Here is an 8392-nt window from a genome sequence, read left to right as displayed (position 1 = left end):
TGGAGTGCAGTGGCGCAATCTAGGCTCACTGCAAGCTCTGTCTCCCAGGTTCAAGCCATTCTCCTGCCTCAGTCTCCTGAGTGGCTGGGACCACAGGCGCCCACCACCATACCCTGCTAATTTTTTGTATTTTTAGTAGAGAAGGGGTTTCACCATGTTAGCCAGGACGGCCTGGATCTCCTGACCTCGTGATCTGCCAGCCTCGGCCTCCCAAAGTGCTGGGATTACAGGCATGAGCCAAGGCGCCCAGCCAATAATGACTAAAATTTAAAAGGCTGACAATAACAGCATAGGCAGGAATATGGTGCAATTGGAGTTCTCAGACATGGCTGGTGGAAATGCAAAGCCACTTCAGAAAACAGATTGGTCATTTCTCATATATTTAAACATATGCTTACTACATCACCCAGCAATTTCACTATTAGGTATTGACCTGACTTAAATGCATACAGATGTTCATACAAAGAATGTAAAGCTTCACAACGGGCTTTATTCATAGTAGCTCCAAACTAGAAGCACCCCAAATGTCCAACAGGCTTAATGAACAAACAAATCTTGATTATTCACAAAATGGAATACTAGTAAAGAACAATAAAAAACAATATGATTTATGCATAAACATAAATAAATCTCAAAACCATTAAGCGCAGTAAAAGAAGCCAGACTCAAGAGACTATCTACCTTATGATTCATTTTTATGACATTCTAGAAAAGGTTAAACTATGGTGACAGAAATCAGATCAGTGGTTGCCGAAGAGTGGAGGTGTGAGAACAGAGTCGAATGTTATGTGACAGAAGGCAATTATAGTGAGTGATTAACATATGCTATACCTTGACTGTGGTGGTGGCTACATGACTACATGCATTTGTCAAAACTCATCAAACAGTACATTTAAAAAACATGAATTTGGCGGCGGCGACGGCGACATGGAGAGCGGGGCCTACTGTGTGGCCAACGCGGGTGGCTCCTTCCACCTGCGACGCTTCCTGACGCAACCGCAGGTGGCGGCGCGCGCCCTGTGCAGGATCTTTGCCTTGATCGTGTTCTCCTGCATCTATGGCGAGGACTACAGCAAGTCTAAGAAGATGTACTGCGTGTTCAACCACAACGAGGACGCCTGCCGCTACGGCAGTGCCATTGGGGTGCTGGCCTTCGAGGCCTCGGCCTTCTTGGTGGCCGACGCGTATTTCCCCCAGATCAGCAACTCCACTGACCGCAAGTACCTGGTCATTGGTGACCTGCTCTTCTCAGCTCTCTGAACCTTCCTGTGGTTTGTTGATTTCGGCTTCCTTACTAACCAGTGGGTGGCCACCCAACCGGAGGACGTGCCGCTGGGGGCCAACTCCACGCGGACAGCCATCACTTTCAGCTTCTTTTCCATCTTCTCCTGGGGCGTGCTGGCCTTCCTGGCCTATCGGCGCTGCAAGGCTGGCGTGGAGGACTTCATCCAGAACTACATCGACTCCACCCCAGACCTCAACACTGCCTACGCCTCCTACCCAGGTGCATCTGTGGACAACTACCAGCAGCTGCCCTTCACCCAGAATACGGAGACCACCGAGGGCTACCAGCCGCCCCTGTGTACTGAGTGATGTTCGGGGTGGGAAGGGGGCAGAGAGGACCCTCCCCTCTGCCCTGGACTTTCCCACGAGCCTCCTGGAACTGCCAGTCCCCCTCCTTCGCCTGTCCCATCCTGTGCAACTCAACACACAGCTAAGGAGCCTCCCAGCCTGGGGGGCTGGCAGAGCCACAGTGCTTGCACCCAGGGGGCTTTAGTCAGACACACTCTTCCAGGGCACTTTTAGGAAAGGGTGTTTAGCTAGTGTTTCTCCTTGCTTTTTTTTTTTTTGAGACGGAGTCTCACGCTGTTGCCCAGGCTGGAGTGCAGTGGCGCGATCTCGGCTCACTGCAAGCTCCGCCTCCCGGGTTCCCGCCATTCTCCTGCCTCAGCCTCCTGAGTAGCTGGGACTACAGGCGCCCGCCACCGCGCCCGGCTAATTTTTTGTATTTTTTAGTAGAGACGGGGTTTCACTGTGGTCTCGATCTTCTGACCTTGTGATCCGCCCGCCTCGGCCTCCCAAAGTGCTGGGATTACAGGCTTGAGCCACCGCGCCCGGCCTTCTCCTTGCTTTTAATGACCCCAGCCCTTCCTGGAGTGGCTAGAAGCCAGCAGGCACCCATGTGCTACTGACAAGTGCCGCTGCTTCCCCCCACCCCAGGTCAGGCTGTGGGAGCCGCTGTTTTCTGCCAAAGACGCGGGGGAGCCCTCACACCTGCCCTGTGCAGTGGGGCAGGACCAGGCTCCTGTGTCCTCACTCAGGTTTGCTCCCCCTGTCCCCACTGCTGTATGATCTGGGGGCCACCCTGTACCAGTGCTCTCTGGTCTGCCTCCCATGGCGTGGGGGTGGGGCTCGAGACCACAACACTTCCTCCTTGCTCCCTCTCCTGGCAGCAGGGAAGGGCTTTGCCTGACAACACCCAGCTTTATGTAAATAGTCTGCAGTTGTTACTTAGGAAGCCTGGGGAGGGCAGGTGCGCCCCATGGCTTCCAGACTCTGTCTGTGCCCAGTGTATTATAAAGCCTTGGAGGAGATGCCCGGCCCTGGGATGCTGTTTGAAGATGGAATAAACGTTTTCTCATTCAAAAAAAAAAAAAAAAAAAAAAGAACAAAAACATGAATTTTATGTTTTGTAAGTTATACCCAATAAAGCTGATTAAAATTTCTAAAAATATTCTGTTCATTTCTACCTTTTACTCCCTCACATTCTGTAGTAGTTATTAGTGCTGTTCATCAAAGATTCCCAGCTCCCACTTTCCAAGCACATAATAGGTTTGTACTTCTTGGTTCTCTTCTGATTGGATGGGGCCATGTAACTAATTAGGGCCATTGAGTTGTGAGAGGAGTAATATCACTTCCCTATGGGAAAGCTTATATGACCATGCAACAAGTTCCAGGACCCTCCCTCTCCCTAGGCCAACAACCAGCAATTTTGAGATTATGGCTGCTCTATCAGCATGGGCTTTGATAGACTCCAAAGACAAAGTTTCCTTCTGAGCTAAATAGATATGAAACATGAATAGGAAATAAATTCTTGTTGTTTGAAGCCACTGAGATTTTAGGATTGTTTGATGCCACTGTATAATTTTTCTTTTCCAGGATGATAAAGAAAATGGTACCCAGAATTGCTGGGGGTGCAATTTAAAGAATTATATACAAGTGTACATATGTAGATAGATACTACTTATATACATGCTTAGGAGAGGCAAAGAATTTTTTTCCAGTATGGGAGAATGCTTTCCAGATTTATGTGAGGGGGAAATATATGTTTAACTGTTACCTAAGATAACTTGGAAGGTAGATTTGTGTTCTGAATTAGTTCATAGGCCTGGGGAAGAGGTTGAAAAACAGAAAGCACTTGTTAATTATTGTTATTATTATTATTTTTATTTGAGATGGAGTTTCACTCTTGTCGCCCAGGCTAGAGTGCAATGGTGCGATCTCGGCTCACTGCAACCTCCGCTTCCCAGGTTCAAGCAATTCTCTTGCCTCAGCCTCACCAGCAGGTGGGATTACAGGTGCCTGCCATATTAATTATTATTAAATTAATTTGAGAAAACATTAAAATAAAGGCAAGAGTTCAGTTTATTAGAAGAATAAAAGAGAATAGAGAGAGTTCAGAAATTCAGGGACTCGCAGATTTTGAAAAAGTAACTCTTTCTCATCTGCAATTGGCGAAAGAAGAAAGCGGGAAGACCTTTGGGTGAAAGTCCAAACAAAAATTTGACACCTCAGTTTCTTTTAACTGAATAATAAGGCTCAGGAAAAAGATAATGAAAGCATGACTTTCCCACCAGAGCCTGACAGACTCATGTACCCACAAGCAAATTGAGAGAGTTACGAGAATGAGAAAGCCTAGGAATATTGCAAATGTAACATGCATGTCTAGAAAATAACTTGAGTGTGGCTACTGGCACATTGGTGTTGATAGGAGTCAAAAAGATAAATAGTTTGCTACACTTTTGGAAGCATCATGAAGCAACAATTTGGTTAGGGACTTGTTCTTCACATAGAGGGCACATGGAACACTGATGTAGTAGACACTTTGGAGTATGCCTGTTAGGGCAGTTCTATCATATGGCCACACATTTTTTGACCCTCTTTTTATCTGTGCTTGTTACTGCTTCGACCAAGAAAGCACAGCCACTGGAATACTCATTTTTAGAGCCCCGAGCTGCCGTGTAAGAGGTCCATCTTACCTGAAGAAGCCCAAGTCAAGGAGAGGCTACTCATCTAGCTGTTAGGTCGACAGTGCCATCTAAGCACATCCTGCAGCCATTTCAGCCCAAGCATAGAATATATGAGTGAAGAAACCATCTCAGAAGTGAATCCTGCAACCCAGCTCTTTATCAGCACCCCGCCATTCCATCCATCCCAGTCCATCCCAGCTGAGACCCAGACATCATGGAGCAGAGAAAAGACTGGCACACAGTGCTCTTTCTGGACTTCCGACCTACAGAAACCATGAGCAGAGTGAAATTTTGTATTTTACACCATTTGTTGAAGTGATTTGTTAGGTAACAATAGATGTTATGGGCTGAAAAGTGTGTCCCTTAAATTTATATGTTGAAGCCCCTAGTACCTCTGACTGTAACTGTATTTGGAGATAGGGCCTCTATAGAGGTAATTAAGTCAAAATGAGGCCATTTGGGTGGGCCCTAATCCAATTTGACTGGTGTCCTTATAAGAAGGAAAGATTAGGGTGCGCAGAGAGGCACCAGAGATGAGTGAATACAGAAGAAAGAGCATGTGAGGACACATTGAGAAGGCTCCCATCTGCACGCCAAGGAAAGAGGCCTCAGATGAAACCAAACCTGCCAACGCTTTGATCTTGGACTTTCATATAGTTTGGATATTTATCACCTCCAAATTGCATTTTGAAGTTTGATGCCCAGTCAGCCAGCATACTTGTACTTGACTTATACTTGTAATCCCAGCACTTTGGGAAGCCAAGGCGGGAGGATTGCTTGAGGCCAGGAGTTTGAGACCAGAGTGAGCAGCATGGCAAGATACCATCTTTAGAGAAAAATTTAAAAATTAGCTGGTCATGGTACCATGCACTTGTAGTCCTAGCTACTTGGGAGGCTAAGGTGGGAGGATGCTTGACGCCAGGAGTTCAAGACTTCAGTGAGCTACGATTGCACCACCACACTCTAGCCTGTGTGACAGAGCAACACCCTGTCTCAAAAAATAAAAAGAAAGAAATGCAGCCAGGTGCAGTGGCTCACGCCTGTAATCCTAACACTTTAGGAGGCTGAGGCGGGTGGATCACTTGAGGTCAGGAGGAGTTCAAGTCTAGCCTGACGAATATGGTGAAACCCCATCTCTACTAAAAACACAAAAATTAGCCAGTCACGGTGTGGCATGCACCTGTAATCCCAGCTACCTGGGAGGCTGAGACACCAGAATCACTTGAACCCAAGAGGCAGAGGTTGCAGTGAACTGAGATCGTGCACCACTGCACTTCAGACTGGGCAACAGAGCGAGACTCTATCTCAAAAGAAAACAAAATTTTTCCTCAATATTGGAGGTCACGATGAATGGCGTGGTTCCGTTCTTGTGGGATTGAGTCCTTATTCTTAGTTCCTGTAAGAGATAGCTACTAGAAGGAGCCTGGCATCTCCTTCTCTCATTCCCTCCCTTGCTTCCTTCCTCTTACCATGTGATGTCGGCTCCCCTTCGCCTTCTGCCGTGAGTGGAAACTCCCTGAGGCCCTCACCAGAAGCACATGCTTCCCGTACAGCCTGCAGAACCATGAGTCAAATAAATTCATTTTCTTTATAAATCATCCAGCCTCAGGTATTCCTTTATAGCAACACAAAAAGACTAAGACAGACTTCTAGCCTCCAAACTGTGAAAAACAAATTTCTGATATTTAAGTCACTCAGTCTGTGATACTTTGTTATGGCAGCCCTAGCAAACTAACATATACAGATAAGTGGAACCACTGCCAAGCTCAAAAAAAATATTTTCTCCCCCATTTCCAGCCAACTCTGCCAAAAACACAGAGACTCCCGTATCCTTTCTTTTTAAAACTGTGACCTTCATCCTTAACATTTACTTAAAATCTAGGCTTGGGCTCATTACTAAAGCCTAAAGAATGGGATCCTCTCAGATGGAAATTGGTTTTAGGATTCAGAGAGAACTAGGGAATTTCCTCACTGTGGGCCCAGGAGTAGAAAAATCAGAGGTGAGCTCACGGAGCAGACGCTAAGGAATAAGCAGGTAAAACTGACTGGGCAAGTTCTGTAAGATTTTTCCATTTTCTAATCTAGAAGAACTTTTTTGAGGGGCAGCTATATTCAGTCTCTTCTGAGAGATAGCCGAGCGTCCTTATTGTAAACTCTCAATCTTGATTAAGTTAGCTCAAGTTGGTTTCTATGACTTGCAGTCAGGAAATCCTAAATAATCCAAGTGCCAGTTTGGGCCCAATAACTGTGGACATCCTTGGGATGGAGGCCTGGACAGAAGCATGTGAGGGGACCCCTATTCCCAGCTTTCAACTCACCCCTAACATGCCCAGAAATGACTGGAGAGACCTTCGGGGAGGTCAAGAGGTCTTACATGAGCACTTGGGCAAGATGGGTCAGACAAATATCAGTTATTACGGTAAATGTGACCTTATCCTCACAGCCTTCAGAGGCCTGAGGAAATTTGAGTTACAGAGAGATAGATGAAAACAATTGCAGAAATCTGTGGCAAGAGTGCCAGGCAGACCAAAACCCAGAATGAGCTGTGGTTTCCAAAAAGTGCTGAAGAAAAAAAAGTCACTTCAGGAAGAAACACAAGGCAAATTGAATCCTCTGGCAGTGTACTATGAAATGGCTGACCACAACGAAAAATAAATCAATCAATCAAAAAGTTTTTCAGGAAGAAGCTTCATGAGCCAAAAAGGAAGGCCTCTGATCCAGCTGCTAATAGGAGAGGAAAAGGAAGCAGACCACAATTATTCTTTGTCAAGCCTGACCTAAGGCTGGTCAGGCTACAGCAGGCCCAGACTCCACAATGGATTGGTTCTGTGATGGGATGAGGAGAAGGAGAAATGCTGGAAAGCCTGGCTTGGAGAGAATCCAGGAGGTCAATACACTAGTCAGCAATTCAGTCCTAGCCAATGACTCAGAAGCTTCTTGTCCCTATGCAGTGACACATATATCCTGATAGAGAAGCAAACATGTCCTGATAGGCACATAGACCCTGATAAAGAGCTACATATTTCCTGATATCAACAACACATATGGTAAATTTAATGATCATCCCTGAATACTCACATCCTAAAGAGGACAATATTTTTCTGCACCACTGATTCCAGGCCAATCCATGAGATTAGCTCTGGCCAGTGAAGTGTAAGCAGAAGTGGCATGCGTCATTTACAGACAGTCACTTTTAGACCTGGTGTGTGATTTGCTATTTCTCCCTTTTCTCAACCACAAGACTGGTAGTGTTCTAGATAAAGGCCTATCCATCAGCCTGTGTCCCAGGGTGAAAGGAATATGAGCAGAGCTGCAATGATTTGTAATAATCATGAAATGTAATGAGAAATAAATCTTTGTAACAAGGCATTGCAATTTGGGGGATTATTTGTTACTGAAGCATAACCTTGTGTATTAGTCCACTTTCACACTGCTACAAAGATACTACCTGAGACTGGGTAATGTACAAGTAAAAGAGGTTTAATTGACTCACAGTTCCTCATGGCTGGGGAGACCTCAGAAAACTTAAAATCATGGCAGAAGGCAAAGGAGAAGCAAGTGCCTTCTTCACAAGGTGGCAGGAGGAGAGAGAGTACAGGGGAAATGCCAGACACTTATCAAACAACCAGCTCCCGTGAGAACTCACTCACTATCGTAAGAACAGCATGGAGGAAACTGTCCCCATGATCCAATCACCTCCCACCAGGTTCCTCCCTCAACATGTGGGGATTAAAATTCAAGATGAGATTTGGTTGGGGACACAGTCAAACCATATCACCTAGCCTCTCCTGCTCTTACAACCTGCGAAATCAATAGCATAGCACGGTGATGAGAATAGAGCATTTCTCATTACCAAGAGGAATCTGCAGGCTTCAGGGGATGGCAGGAAAATTGTATTACAGGAAGTACTGGGGCAGCCCATCAGAAGTTCAGGAGTAAGATACACGTGAGAATTTGTTTGTAAAAGCACAGCATCAGAAATCCCCTGAATAGCAAATATATTATTTATTTTTCTCCAACTGAAAAATAATGGGCTGATGAAGTCGAATAAAACAGAGGTTATATTGTATTACTGAAAAGGATTTTGTTTGTTTTGCTTTGTTTTTTAGCTAGGTTTCAGGCCAAAAGGAGATAAAGTAAAG

General features: G+C 45.6%; 1 pseudogene; it reads left to right on the top strand.

Annotated features, from left to right (window-relative positions):
* The first annotated feature begins 927 nt into the window (after positions 1-927).
* LOC102143456 (putative synaptogyrin-2 like protein) lies at positions 928-1702 on the top strand (annotated as a pseudogene).
* The last annotated feature ends 6690 nt before the right edge of the window (positions 1703-8392 follow it).

The sequence above is a fragment of the Macaca fascicularis genome, chromosome 15, assembly GCF_037993035.2.
Source record: "Macaca fascicularis isolate 582-1 chromosome 15, T2T-MFA8v1.1".
In the NCBI taxonomy this organism is placed as follows: Eukaryota; Metazoa; Chordata; class Mammalia; order Primates; family Cercopithecidae; genus Macaca; species Macaca fascicularis.
The sequence above is the reverse complement of the archived record's forward strand: the minus strand, read 5'-3'. Positions and strand labels throughout refer to the sequence as shown.